This window comes from Colius striatus, chromosome 8, assembly GCF_028858725.1.
Source record: "Colius striatus isolate bColStr4 chromosome 8, bColStr4.1.hap1, whole genome shotgun sequence".
Taxonomy (NCBI): Eukaryota; Metazoa; Chordata; class Aves; order Coliiformes; family Coliidae; genus Colius; species Colius striatus.
The window spans coordinates 30,529,149-30,544,773 of NC_084766.1; the positions used below are offsets into that span (position 1 = coordinate 30,529,149).

Sequence of the window (15,625 nt, forward strand, 5' to 3'; positions counted from 1 at the left end):
GAGTTAGTATTAGAATGACTAATCTATGTGGAAGCAGAAATACAAAGATTTGCATAACTCAGGTGCAGAGCAATAAACTGGCACCAATTCCCTATCTGTAATATCTTACACTTCATATTCATCATGAATAAAGCCTAGGTTTGTATCAAACACATGAGGAATTCGAATAGTAACTACACAAATTGGTTAAAGCATGAAAAGTAAATGATGATGACTCAGTGTTCCCTGCAGACATATTCTAATTTTCAATGACACCCAGAATATAATTTACCACATTAACTTCCCAGTCTTTCTGATTCCAATACACAGGATTGGAATTTATCTGAAATATATCTGAATCTGTTCATGATCTACACACATTTTTTCCCCCCTATCACCACTGGATAGCACCAGCTTTCATGTTCTCAATTATTAACTTCTAAATAGAAATAAAACTTAAAATAAATTGTGATCCTATAACAAATCGTTCACGTTGTAAATAGCCAGATAAAGAAATCACGAGAAGCAATGCAAATTTATCTTGATATTCAAATGTCTCTTAAACACCCACATTTTTTGTGCCTACCGCAGGCAAATTAACATAACAGGCACCTTCTTTATAAGGGCAGAGACAGAAAACTGCAGTAACAATAATACTAAAGAAAAGGCTTGTACTTTGGAAGCAAAAGGTATTGTGTGAAAGTAGTTTAAAACAATCAACACTTCCAGTCTAGTAGTAGCTAGTTGAAACGAAATATGCTAATATTTGACTGTTTCACGTGTAACATACAGAAGTCCAAGATAATATTTGGACAACAGGTAAGTATTTAAAAGCATCTCCATACCCTTCCAGGTTTCACATCTATCTTTTATTATCCTACCTGTCCTTGCAAGTGACTGTTCCAAAATCAGGGACATACTAAGGTTAGGCTATCACTCTCTTACAAAATAATGCATTAAAAAACCAAAATAGCTTACTGTCTTTTATTATGTCCTGAAAAGATGTCAAAAACAATCAAAAAAAGGCAAACCCTGACCCAAGCAGACAAACTCCTTTGTGTAATGCATCAGACATCAACGTTGCTTATGCATCAGACAAACATATAGTCTGCTGAATGAGAGCAAAGTGACAGCTAAGCACTGACTGACCACCTAGCTCTGTTTTGCAAGCTTCTACCTTCAGCTGCTTCCTCTGCTTCTTCCTCAGAACTAATCATCATCTAAACATCATGGCAAGTACCTTGTTCCTCAGTCCCACCACGTGATGCCTGCCTCACCCTCACAGGGTATGTCCGTTCTGCCACAAGAAACCATAATCACTACGAGGTCAACGCGTTTTTGTGATTAGCCCAGCCCAAGCTTGCCTGCCTGCATACCTTGAATAACTAGCCACCTCCTGAGACTGCCAAACATATAGTGTGGTATGTGGACAGCCTTCTGTCACTGAAGTGTCACACTTTTCAGCTGCTGTGACAGGACTCTTAGCACTCATTCAACTGGTTTGACCAGTCCTCCTCCTCTTAACAGCTCACAATTAGTTTGACAGTCTATTACCCCTCTCCTGTGCCCCTATTCCAAAGCATCTGTGTTTCCCCACAATGCACCAACAGAAAGCAAAGCCAGTGGAAATGTATGAATTCAAAACCTGATATGCCAGTAGTAGAGAATGAGGAACAATGAGAAACACAATACAGCTCAGCCGAGGTTGCTCTACAGCAATAGCTGTTTGCACAAGCAAACAAAACACCTCTGTGCATAGATGCATCAAAATATGGACAAGTTTTACCCTCCAAAACCAAAATGCTGTCTTTTTTTTTTTATTAGACACTTTCTCATCATACAGGTGTTCTTCAAAGAAGTGGGGAGCATACATACTTTTCCTCATCTTGTTGTATTCAGGAACATTCAGTTTAAATCTGCATCAGCACGAATTATGTCCATTTTTAATATTTCATTAGTACTTGGGGAAGTAGTTAAGTTGCAGATTTTTTTTTCATTCACTTTCTTTATTACATGATAGAAACATCCTCTCTTTGCTGATCAAACGATAAAAATAAGAACAAATGTGACAATCATTCACTTAAGCTCTTCAATAAAATATCTGATACAATCCAAGTATTGATTATGTAGGCAGAACATTTAAAACTGTGATACAAGGTCCTGTAAAATGCTACTTTCAGTAGCAGTTACCTTAAGTGTCTGTTCATCCCTAGCCTCAAGGGCTATTGATAACTATGAAGTTATGAACATACAAAAAAAATCTTGCAGAACCATTGCATACATAAAGGTAAAACTTGCAGATGCACAATAAGTACAAGCTAGTGTAATTCATCTGCATATTTCTATTTACATTCAATTATCTGAAAGTAATCCATCTCAAACCTTAAAAATGCTTAAAAATTAAGTCAAATAATGTTGAACAGTTATTTTTAACACTACAGATCCCCTCTGCAAACAGTATGCAAGGCAAAGGTCTTAACTTGTTCTATTACATCAATCTACCCAGTGGACAGTCACGAGTCCATGCACCATTGGCCTGGAGAAAAGCATTTTCTCCAACAGTCAATCCTCCCTTTCTTTTGCTGAAAAGCACACATACTTTCTTACTCTTCGAGGAAGCTGTAGACACTCCCATGCCTTGGCTGTCCATTAGGTTATACACTATACCAGTTGAAAATCTTCCCCCCATTCCAGTACTACTAATTCCCAGTCACTTGTAATTCATGATGAAAGCAATTTCCTGTATGCTTCCTACTACCTGCACAGATCTTATTAGGAACACAGCCTTTCCCAGCTATAGAGTGCTACTAGATTATTACAGGCATGCACTGAGAATCTGCAACACTGTAATTCAATAGCATGCCATTTCAAACTGGCCATCTTTTCAATCTTCTTATGGAGCACAAACGTGATTCTTTTAAATCCCTGACTACAAAGGACTTTCCTAAGCAGATGCACTATTAATGCTAGCATTTAATGTCATAAAACAGGTAGCTGGCCCAAGCTATCAATACTTCTGATGTACATAGTAGAGAAGGAAGCGATGGCTTTACTTCAGCCAATTTTGAAATACACATGAAACGACAGCTAAAGAAATATATTATATGACAACTAGGAAGCATTTTCTGAGGTGTGGCTGTCTAGAAGAATTCACAAACAAGGCAAAAGAAGAGAAAGCCTGTGCCCTATCACCTAGTAACCATCACAATGGGGCTCTTTTACAATGAAGAGATTAAAGAATGACAGAAGTGTGTGCCTGGGGTGTTTCTGTAAGCAAACAGACTGACGGTCAAGGTCCTGAGAAATACAAATCACTGCTTTAAGAGAATAAAAAAAATAAGCCACAAAACTTAAACGTCCTGTAAAGAAAGAGACATAGAAGGGAAGAATGGAGTAATGCTTCACAAGTGTGTGCATATACAAAAACTTGTTCAAACCAGGGTGGATTTTGAAGCAAAGTGGATTGAGATAAGCATGCACAGAATCTTCTGAAAGGGGAGTAACAAGAAGTCAACATGGTAAATGCAGATCACTGGACACCAGACACATTCAACCATGCACTACACAACATAATGGTCAGTACTAGTCAATTATGTCAGTAACTTTCAAAAGAAAAAGGTGGTTTGCAACATCTTTGGGTAGATGTTTTTTGCTCATAGCTGTGCTCCTCAGACAGTTATTGTAGCAGTCACTGACGAAGAGGGAACCATCTACTCTCCAACAAGTATACATATAATCCACAAAACAGTGAAAACAGTTCTCACATCAGCTAACACTAGGTATGCTCTTCACCTCTAGATACGTAAAAAGCATCCAGACAGGTTTTATTTGTTATTAAATCTGCTCATTTTTAAACAGAAGTAGAATGTAAGTTGACAAAGCCATCTGCCTCCCTCTTCCATTTCGTATCTGACACAGCACAGTACCCAAGCTTCCCTTAAGTAATAAACCAAGTCTCAAAAAGACCCAATGCTGCAATACAGATGTGATGCATTTCAGAGAGTAGGTGCGGACAAGCAATGGGGTGATGAAGCACTCCATGGCTAATGGGCAGATGACTCTAGCAGGATCCTCCGTACCATGAGCAGGCCAGCCAAACAGCTAAGTGACAGGAAAAACAGTGACACCAAACACAAGCAGCTTGCATTCCCAAAAATGTCCTGAGCACTCTTATATAGATGTCACCTCAGCACTCAGAGTTGCACTGGCACTGCAGTCTGTGTGGTAAAACCACCTGGACAAGTTCCTGTGTGACCTACTCTAGGTGGTTCTGCTCTGACAGCAGGTGTCAGACTAGATGATCTCTTGAGGTCCCTTCCAACCATTAAGATTCTGTGATTCTGTGAAACAATGCATACCTCTAAACAAAGTACAACGTGTTATAAGAGAAAAACCTACCTAGAAAACAAGCCCCTTTGAAACTGCTTCAGTGCAATTCTCTCTACATTCTGATTTGCAATCTTTATTCCCTGGTTTGTTCTTGAATTGCACTAGACTAACTCAAAAAATTCGTGTTGCTACTCCTTACTTTGCTTTTCAAGTTAGCACCTCTTCAAGGTAAGCACCACTGGAAATTCATCTTAAAAATGTGAAGTAAACACCCTTCAGCAACAGTGTCCTCAACTGCTCTGTAATACTAATCAACCTTCCATATTGATTTTGGTTTCTGAACTCATGGCAAACTACAGTAAACTAAATTTCATTTCTCTTTGTTACTATGCAATTCAGTGTGCAACTTGCCCTGTCAGTTCCTGGAAGAAGTGATAATGCTTGCCCTTTGGCCAGCTGCTTATGAAGACAGCTAGAAAAGGAGTTTACTCTTAACATCCTCAACCTGCCTAGTGAAAGCAAATCAGTACTTCTTTTCCCTAATACTGGACTAGAAGACTTAAGCAGCACTATATAACTCAACCAGCTGTATATCCCAGTTGCCATGTTTCTGTTCTCTGTATCAGATTTTACAAACATTTCTGCTCCTCAGTGTCCTCCTCTCCAATTCAATCAAAAAAAAGCTCACTTGATTTATGGGTTTACATTTTTTTTTTTTTTTTTCTGCTAGCAGACCCCAATGTTGTGGGAGAAAGAAAGGAAAGAATAGCTTCGTTTTGATAGTGGAGGTGCCAGATACAGACACTTACAAATCATTTCAGTTCGGGAAAGGCTAAATTTAGGAAAGCAGACATATGGCTTGCTTATATATTTAGAAAGTTGTGAGTTTTATCTTTGTAAATGCAGGTGCTATATGAACAGCAAATTCTATATCCCATTTAAACCAGTTAGAAATGTAATGCCTTCATGATGATTGCCCTGTTTCTCCATCTGCAATTCTCTGAACACTGAAGCACCTGAAAGTGGAGATGGTCTAAATATGATGTCAGAAATTGTCTCCTCTATCTTTATTACTCTAGCTTTCCAATAGCTCTCCAAACATCAAGAGATCTGTTCACTGATACGTGTTACAACTGAAGACAGAAATACTATCAACTTAGTTGAGTAGCCTTACAAAGCTAATTCAATTATAACATTTTTTAAAAGTACACATCCACAAAAAGGCTACTAAAATAAAAATTCTAAGGTTTGCTTCACATGTAACTAAGGATTGAATCTTAAATCAGTAATACTGAGATGTATGTTTCCAAATGGAACCTTTTATCCTGACATGATTTTCAAAAATTCATATAAAAAAAAAAAAAGATCAGCAATGTCCTAAATCTATCCTGAGACAGCAGGTTCACACTGGTCCCTTGGAAACTGTGATTCAACAGGGTGATTTTAAAAAGGAGTAACAGGACACTGTAGTGTGCATGCAAAATCAATATGCAGTCCACCACTTAACTCTGCCTCCTAGTCACTCATGTTAGGCACGAGTATTATTAAATTCCAATCCACAGACGGGTTTTTACAAGTGGTTCATAATATTCAAGCAGAATCCCAACTTGGAAGCATCTCTCTTCATGTAAGCAGCTACTAAAGCTCGTGAAGCAAAGACAAATACATCACCTCAACAAAACTAAATGTATTATTTATATTTCAATAATGTGTTGGATCTTTCCCCCATCATTGCATTTTAAACTGAAAGCTCTGGTTCAGAGATTTTTTTTTATGGTGCCTCATATTTCAACTTGTGCATCTATGAAGTGACTTACGACTGAAGTTTCAACAGTTAAAGATCCTCTGATGTTCATCAAAAGACCCAAACAAAAGCAAGAAATGCACACCAGCAACACCTGAACAGTTCAACTACAGACCCACTTCCCTCTCACAGGTTTCTGGGCAACAAAAAGAGGGAATATGAGCGATTTAGCCAATCTTCAATTGCAAATTCAAGTGTTAACATGAGATGCAATATAATCCAGTATAAAGCTGGAAACTGAGTTTAACTCAAAGAGTTAATCAGGATTTTCTAACTGAGAAATACTGAAGAGAATTATAAAGATATTTAGAGATTTCTTGACAAGTCCCACGCATATGAAGCAACCAGCAACCAAAGTAAGACTTTAAGGAGTTACATGCAAAAACCTTCACAACTGCCGTAGCACTTACTAGGAAGACCATAATTTATTTGTCTGAATAGTTTGTTCCACAAATGACCGTTCCTCTCCTTTAAACATCATGCTACAAATGCTCTATTAGAAACACAATCTTAGATGAATCACAATAGAATAATAAGCACTTTCCGTTACCTTTAAACACATTATCCCAAGACAGTGACATTTAAGTAACCATTAACAATCAGACAATTGCTAGAATCACAGGAACTGCCACTTCATTCCAATTCAAGTTTCATTTCCAACCTCTTACACTCCAGTAAGAGGTGCAGCTCTAGGACAGTTTACATGCTAGCATATGTACAGCGACATTCCACCAAGACTGATAAAGTAATAACGGATTTGAGGGTACAATTGTTTTTTCCTTCTTACAGTTGTGTTTTTCATTGTAAAACCCAAGATGGATCTCTTCAGGAACTTCTCACATCTTTATTAGACAATATTCACTATCTGAGCAAACTAAAATGCTTTCCCAAGTCAGTGTCAATCTGTCATTGCACCAGAACTCTTGCTAAGATTTTCATGTGACAGTAACACTAAAAATAAAATGGAAGAGAAATTTTACAGTTTGTGTTACCAGTCAACTGTAGTGTAACCCTGGTAATACTTTTACCTAAAATAATCTGAGCAGACTGAACACATCTTTCTGCTTCACTTATTGAATTTTTGGGGTTTTTTTTCCTAAAGCAAAATTTCTTCACTACTGTCCGCTGCTCATCACACCAAGTAGCAAAACAAACCTTCCTGTTGTTTCCAATTAGTAGTCCACTTCTAAAAGATATCATGCAAACTACAGGTAACTACACAACAAACGGCTTTCCCAAACTAAGCATTATGCCACTAAATAATACTGCAAAAGAGGAAACTCAAATCCCAGAAAGAACTCTGTGTTCTACTGAAGTTTATAAAGAAACAAGGATTCAGCTAAAGAAGTTCTGCTTTACATGACAAGGTACAAAATGCAGCTCTAATGTGTACTAGTTGTGTAGAGAAACAAATCAAAGGTTTCAACTCAACCAAATAGGACTGGGATAGAAAAATTCACAAAACCAGGTAGATTACATAATCTAGTGTGAGATGGATAAACACAAATCCAGATGGACTGTTTGAAATGCATTTGGATACATCTCCACATGTAAAGGTAAGCAGAGCAGCAAGTCACACAAGTTTAGAAGTGATGAAACGTAACAAAAGGACATGAACTGGATAGGAAAGCATCACAACATCCAAGAAAAAAAAAAAACAAAAAAACAGAAAAAGAATTGCTCCAAGAAGAAATCAGGTTGATGACCACTGCCTACGTTCTACACAAAACAGAGGGTGGCCATGGTCTCACACACTGATGGCCTTCCTGTATTTACAGATTCTACTATACAGGAAACAAAAGAAACACACCTGACTCCCACCTACACTAGGTCTCCCAATATGAATTCACTTTTGCCCAAGACTGAATATAAGATGATGCCTTAGAGTACTGATTTATAAATAAGATTACTGGGATATCACCTCATACTGCTGAGAAGGAAGATGTTACCAAATGTGGTCTAATCTACACAGAAAAGCTTGAGGACTGCAATACAGCCAGGACATCTGTGACTCTCAGTAGAAGTGGAAAAGCTGGCTGTGTGTGTACTGAGCCACTGAGTCGTCTAATCCAGGCAGAACTTGATGCAGCTCCCTGATTCAGAGCACACAAAGACTTGCTTTGATGTACATGGTTGCAGGGAGGGGAGCGGAACAGAGCGTATACACAGTGAGTACTCTCAGTATTTCCTTGCTTTTAGCAGTTTATTACTTATCTCAATTATTTTTTAATCTGACTTTATATAAACACAGGTTGCACCCAGTGCCAAGGTGCAAAGCTCAGCATTACCATCAATTATTTTAACACAGTCAAGTACATTAGAAGGCAAAGTTTACCCAAACTTTATCTTTGTTCTTCTTTGCTTGTGTCACAAGTTAAGAGAGTTGAACGATATTTTATTGTATAGAACTCCTTCAAGGAATCACTAGATTTTCTACCAATCTCATGGAAGTGGTTAGTATTGTCATATTAACTCCAAAAACAGAGTCAAGTAACAGCACACCACCACGATAAAGTTCATCAGTTAAGGTTTAACCAGTTGGACTGGATCGGTTCCCAACACTCTCTTCCTACTGAGAGTGTTGGGTTTTTGTCAACCTAGTCCCAAGGCTGGAAGCTTATGTCTGAAGGAAAAACAATACACTAGCAACAACATTCTTTTACTATGATCTTCAAATGAGACTTGGATACTTAAAGATTGTAATCTTCTGATAGTAAAGCATCTTCAGCAGAGAAAAAAAACCTCTCATTCTTCCAAATAAAGAAAATCAGTCTTACCTACACCACTCAGCAACTTATGCGATAACCAGCATCAGTGCTACTGTAACCTTTCAGGATTTTAGCATCATGCTTTCAACTCTGCTTTTTCTTTTCCATTCAGACAACAATTTGCTTCTGAGGAGATTTTTCCCACCCTCACTCAACTTGCAGTAGCAGGGTCGTGGTCTAAATCTGAAGATAAGAATTACCTATAAGGTTTTAATACATTGCTTTTGGCAACAATAAAGTAAGTTCAGAACAAGCCAATGCAGGACTAAGTACAGTATATCGCCAACTACTGGAGCCTACATATTAACAAAAGTTGCAGACTACTGTATTTGCCCTAATAATGCTACTGCATCCAGAAAAGTGCTTGCTTTTTTCCTATAGTTCTTTAAAAGTTTCAGCTTCAGGAAATTCAATATAAGCCTTAGGTTGTGATAAGTAGCATCCCTGCTAATTAGGGCTAAAGAAACCATTCTCTGTATCTGGTTCTTCAATCCTTTCCTCAATGCTTTAAAATAGTGACTCTCACAATACTAAGAAACATCTGTCAACAATCCCAGATCAAGTCTTATAAGACAATGCAAAACACCGTTTTAAAGCCATGGAAAGAAACGGTGGTTGAAGAATGTTAGAAAAAGAAGAGGACTCAAAAGTAATCCAGAGTAAGTTTGTTTTTTTTCATAAAACTGATGACATTTCAAACTGAGTCTCTTGAAACACCTTCAGACTTTCAGTTTCTCATACTTGAAGAGCTTAACCAATGGCAACATAAGCTTTCATAGCAGTCCCTAACTACAGTGATTATGTTTCCTTATCAATGTAAAAATGTTTGGGTATTTTTTAGTTTATTTTGCTTGCAGCATTTTAACTTTTGAAAAGCTGTTGTGTAAGATAAAGCAAATCAGGAATAAAGACAGACTACCATATTTCTAATCTTACACAACAGATTTCAGTTCCACAATAGATCTTCCCCTGATCTGCACAGAGTCTCACTGGAAGTATACACGCATCATTCACCTGTGTAGCTCATTTTCCAGGACAAAAGCCAAAATCTGCAAGTCTACATCACAATCATCTCGCTGAAGTTGCAGTAAAGCTTCCCGCTTTCAATCCTATAAAGGGCAAGCAAATGCCATCTGCAAAAACAAGGGCATATACTCTACGGCAGCACTGCAGCCAGCTCTAAAAGCCTTCACAATAGTGTAACAATTACTGGGTTTTGTTATCTAATTATTTAACCATAGAGTGAAATCAACACACAACCAATCAAACAGGACAACCTAATTAATAACGTGGAACAGAAAGATGTCAAGAAACAAAGAGGCTACAAGCGAGCACAGTTGTTAGAGCTACCGGCTGAGGAAGTCCTGGCTCAGAAGGTGCTGCTAAGGTAGGACCTCACCCCCACGGACCTCAAGTCCCTCCGCCCCTCTCCTCCTTGCAGAGTCCCAGCCTCACCTGTCGCGACCTCCGTCGGACAAGCGCCCGCACCCGCAGACCCCCTCGCAGCGGCCACCGCGGCGCCAGGGCACCCGGAGGAAACCTTCTCCCGCCCCCGCGGCCCCTGCCAGGTCGGCGCGGCCCCGATTCCCCCGGGGTTAATCGCCTGCTGCCTCCGGCAGGCCGCAGGAGGCGGCCGAAGCGGTTCACCGGCACCGCCGCCCCCTCCCCGCGCCCGCTGCGCAGCGCCGAGCCGTCCCGTCCCGCCTCGCCCCCCTCAGGGAGCCGGGCAGCGCCCGCGGGGCTGAGGAGCGCTGCAGCAGCACCCACGCGCCCGCCCGCCTCTCCGCCCTCCGGCGCGGCCCCTCACCCGCTCGCTACGAGGCCAGCAGGGAAGGCGGCAGTTCCCCCATGGCGGCGGGACGCTCCGCCAGCCGCCGCCGTCCCGGCGAGCTGACACATCAACAAAGATGGCGGCAGCGGGCGGAGCTCCAGGCCCGGCACGGGGGCGGGCGGGGGCGGTCCCAGCCCCGCGGCCTGCCCGCAGTGGGCGCGCCCGGGACGGGCCGGCCCGGCGCGGGAGCGTCGTCTTCAGGCCAGGGGGCGAGTGGGCTGTGGGATGCCGTGGGCCTGTTGCGATGGGGCGAATGGCCGTTCACGCCAGCTGTCTCGACGAGCACGCCTTTTCTCCAAGTCTCACCTTGGCACTTCTTCAAAGGGAATCCCCCCAACACGTTGACAGAGGGCAGTCTGGTACAGGAGCCGGTGGGACATCTTTGTCCCTGGGGGTATCCCAGAGCCAGAAACTGCTCGCAGCATCCCGCGGTGACGGCCCGACCCTTCTCTCCGCCTTTTTCGCCCGTGTACTGCCGCTGTGTTCCCACAGTCTCTGCCAAAAGAGAGCTCACTGTGGGCAGGCTGAACGGAACCAAACGCAACACGAGCAGAAGGTGCTACAGCTCCAGGAACTGAGGTCGCTGAATTTCACACCTAAGATAACTTAGTGCATGTGTAGAAATATTACTTCACTCGGGATGGTTTCCCTTCTTTAAAGGCATAACTTTTCTGGGCAAGGGATCTGTGAGGCATTTCATGGCACTACCCAAAACCACAGCCCTGAGAAGCTGCCATTTAGGAATTCTTTAGCCCAACAGTTTTTTGAGAGATGGTCACAAAGACACCTCCTCATTTCACAAGATCAGTGCACAAAGAATGACTAATAGAGCTCTTCTAAGTAAAGAGCATCTCATCTGCCAGAATCAACCCTACACACAACATCAAAAGCCTCTGCACCCACCTGCGTCCAGCTTCAGTTAAAAAAAAAGATGTACAGAAAATGTTTTGGACATCAAAAGTCCACAGTACATTTCAGTGCTAGGTGCAGCAATTTGACCATGGAACACAAAGCTTTTTGGAACCCAGAGCACTACATAAGTGTCATTTTATTTACTAGAAAAAAAGGTTTTTTAAACTCCCACCTTAGCAGACAAGGGAGAACAGATGTATTTACTACAGAGATCAGGTAAGCATCAGCATCTTTCCTGCTAGAACTTCTTAAATATAGGAATAGAAAAGCAAGTTAAAACAATTGAATAATTTGAGTTGGAAGGAACTTCAGGAGTGTATCTAGTCCAATTCCCTCATCATGGCTGGGCTAATTTCGATGTTAGAACAGATTGCTCCTTTATCTTGTCTAATTTACTTTTACATACATATTAAAACCATACACATACCTATATGCTTCATACCTATAAAGTCCAGTTCATATATTAGATCTCTGAAAAGATGAGGTGCTGCATAAGCTTACTTACGAACATAAATTGGGAGCATTATTTGGGGGAAGATAATAGTCCCTCAGATAATTAAACATTAATATCCTATCCATCACTTCTAAAGCACCGAAGGAGTCAGATGAAAGCATGTCTTTAAAAATATTATTCAGGTGAGAGCATAAACTAGAGTAGGTTGTGAAGAGAACTTGTGGCCTCAGCTTTAATCTCCAGATATTATTTTGCAAGCAAAAATCTGGCCCTATCTTTGCTTACAGTATGCTGTACATTCCACATTGCTAAAAATACATTAAAAAAATCAGATGTAGGATACAGATAAGCAAAACTTGTCCATTTTCAGAAAGCAGTGCCATGCAATACTCACTTGCTAAATGCCATGCAGCCCAAATCTAAGTTTTCCTTTCTGGAATGCTTCCTTGCTGTTCCTATTTCTGTTTCGCAGAGGAGCAGCAAAGTTCACTCAGTCTCTCTGCTCTGTAACACTGTCACTTGAGAGCCCAAATGCCTCTCATTCAGTCTTCACTTTTAATGCAGAGACATCACTGTACCCTAGCTCCAGCTCCTTAACATTTCTGCTTCTGCTTTGCTGTATCCTTTGTCTGCAGTCCCACCAACATTAATCGTCTGTGGCTTGTCTGTCCCAACAGACCCCGCAGAATTTCAGTTGATTTTCACTGTTTATTTTGGACAATTATTTTTTTCAGCAGGACTGAAATCAGGTTAAGAATATTGAGCCAGAGTTCTTCCTTAAAGGCAGATAAAAATAACTTTTATGTACTCAGCTGGACTTCACACAGCTCTAGTCCCAGCATTGATGCCCAGATGGTTCTGCTTCTTATAATACCTGTCCCTAGGCCAAGTTTTCATCTGAACAGTATCTCATTCCCAGGAGGCAGCCACAAATATCATGGGAATGATAATGACAGGATATAGAGAGAGCCCCTTCCCCAAACTGTCTGCATTCATATTAAATAAGAATGACCGAATGATGGCAACACTTTGCCAGATTTGGCATGTACAAATGCTGAGGAAGACAATTTCTGAGTGAGAGAACTTACCATCTGAAATACAGAGTCATACACAACAGCCTTCTCTTCTGCTGCAGACATAAGGTCTGCATTGCAGCGGCAGAAGCAGAATTTGGTCCATGTTTTCAAAAGGTTGTAGTTCTGGCTTCTGGCTTGTGCTTCATTAGCTCTGAAAGAAAAAAGTGTTCATGTAATTGCTCCATTTCCAGGTGATGTTGTTAATCATATATAGCATAGCTATATATTTGCATATATTTGCACACTGGAGAGGCTTACAATTCTATGCTTTCTCCTACAACTAAAAAAAAAATGTTAGCAACTCTACTTTAAGGGAGAACAAGAAGGCAGTTGAAACAGCAAATGTGCAGAACACCCACGTGCCTGTGGGACCACTGGATCTTGAAAGCTGTGGCTGGCATCACCAAAGAGGAGTTGGGAGTAGAGCCCAGGTTGCCTGACCCCCATCCTCTGCACTCCTCAGAAGGCTGGTGTAGTATAATGTAATCACTACAGGCTAATCTGATTCCTGCATTTCACAGCATGACAAGATTTTACTTCATATAAAGTTATTATTTTCTTCATTGGGAATCACTTTCATTGTCTAACTATTTTATTCTAAATAAGCAGAGTTTGCCAGAGGACTTCAGAGAGCACCATCCAAAAGCAGAGGAGCCTCATCTTCCTTCCATGTGCCATGTAGGGACAGCATCTCTGCTCAAGCTGCAGTCCCAAGGCAAAGGCTTTGCCACCACTATCACGTCTAATCTATGCACAGTAAATCCTAAGTGTGACTGTGATTATACAAGTGCTGTAAGTTATACCTGGGAAAACCTATTTTCATTTTGTATTGTTTGGACTGCCCTTTGTTCAGCATGTAGCACAGTGGTGTCCCAGATAGTTCCTAGGCGCTTAGATTCTACAAATTAGAGCTAATGACACCCTGGTACAGTTATTACAAAACCTAAATGTAGGCGAGCCCAAAGCTGTCACTAAAAACTGCAGGCAAGCCACATCAACCACCTGCAGTTCCTGTGATGTTGATCCTGATCAGCCTCCATGCTAACAGCACTCTCCCAGTTGCCTCTTGACACTCCTTCACATTTATCTTTTTCCACTGCTGCAGACAAACCTGGGGTTTTCATTTTCTTTTTTAGAATTAATTTTACTCCTGTTATTTCCTGCCCTTTCTTGTTGCAACACCCTGAGGCATGGAAAGTCCCAAATGACTGACACTGAAAAAACAAAAACAATGAAAACATTTGCCTTGTCACCATCATTCTTTGCAACTTCTAACAGCAAGAAAACTTTGTGCCAGTTCACATGCTGATAAAGTTCTGTCTCTAGTGGGATACTTGATTTTCCCTTTCATTGCACCCTGTCAACATACTTCCAGCACAGTCTACAGTGTTAATTAGTTTCATTTCAAGAGGCTGTTCAGAGTGGCAGCATTGTTTTGATTCAGCAGGCCCTGTGGATCAGAATGGCTAGCCAGCTAAATGTACTAGAAACCCAGCTATTTTAGAGCCACAAAGATAATAAAATCATTTTTTGGAGAGAGGCTTGAAAGACAGATAAGTATTTCTTCATGTCTCACTAGTATTTGTTCGTCTTAGGCTTGATGATGATTGGGCTAATCTTGGAGACAGAATAACAAGGTGCAGGGAGATAATGGAGGCTGTATGATCACAAATTGCCCTGTTTCCCCACAACCTCCTGTATGCAACTGTGCCTACTCTGATAAGAAACACTGGGCAATTTAGCAGGTGGGTTTACTGAAACTCCACCTAATCCTACGTAATTTCTCCTCCTGCTTTCAGAGTAGCCTCTGATACAGTCAGCTTCTGCTAAGATTGCTGCTGAGCTCTAGAGGTTCATTGGAGCCATGAGGGGTACTTCCTCTGCCTAAAATACCTGCAAAAACTCTACAAAAATTTGATGTTCTCTTTTCTTCTAAGAATGCTTTACAGGGAACAACAGTTTGGTAGACAGGACCCTAGACTTAGAAGATTTCGACTGAAAAGCTGTCACAAGCGGACTCTAAATGACTTTAAGGTTAAATAGCAGTGTTTCAGTTTCTTCTCTGTAAACAGAGATATTTGTTCTTTGCCCCATATAACTTGTAAGAATAAAATCCATTACTGATTTTATTCACTTTAATAATAATGACAACGGTATAGGCACTAAAATAGTCCAGATTCCTTTATTTTTGCTGAAATTTTAACTGTATAGCATTGAGAATACCTGAATAACTGCAGAAGTGTTGAGGATGAAGCATGTTTTCTCATGTAGGCAGGCACGTGAGAATGGGAAACAAGAAAAGGGGGAAAGAGAATAGGTTGGAAATGGGAGATGAAGTGAGTTATTTTCTAGGCTACAGGGGAAAGTTAAAATATTTTATAGTGAAAATTTACCAATTTCAGTCATGAAACATCATCATTCTTGTACTGATCTTACAGCCATCTCCTGAATTTGTATGAAACAACATTGTCT

At 40.7% G+C, this 15,625-nt stretch overlaps 1 protein-coding gene across 5 annotated transcripts in view; it reads right to left on the reverse strand.

Annotated features, from left to right (window-relative positions):
• CCDC186 (coiled-coil domain containing 186) overlaps positions 1-11,037 on the reverse strand; it is a 36,173-nt gene extending 25,136 nt beyond the window's left edge. For 2 of the 5 annotated variants that reach the window (XM_062001132.1, XM_062001131.1), the window contains exon 1: positions 10,688-10,792. The gene's annotated coding sequence lies outside the window, so the exon portion shown is untranslated. Of the gene's footprint in view, positions 1-8,889; positions 8,971-10,335; positions 10,529-10,687; positions 10,793-11,017 lie in introns of those variants that run through there. The other 3 variants (XM_062001135.1, XM_062001134.1, XM_062001133.1) reach the window with 3 other exon arrangements.
• Between the last annotated feature and the right edge of the window lie 4,588 nt (positions 11,038-15,625).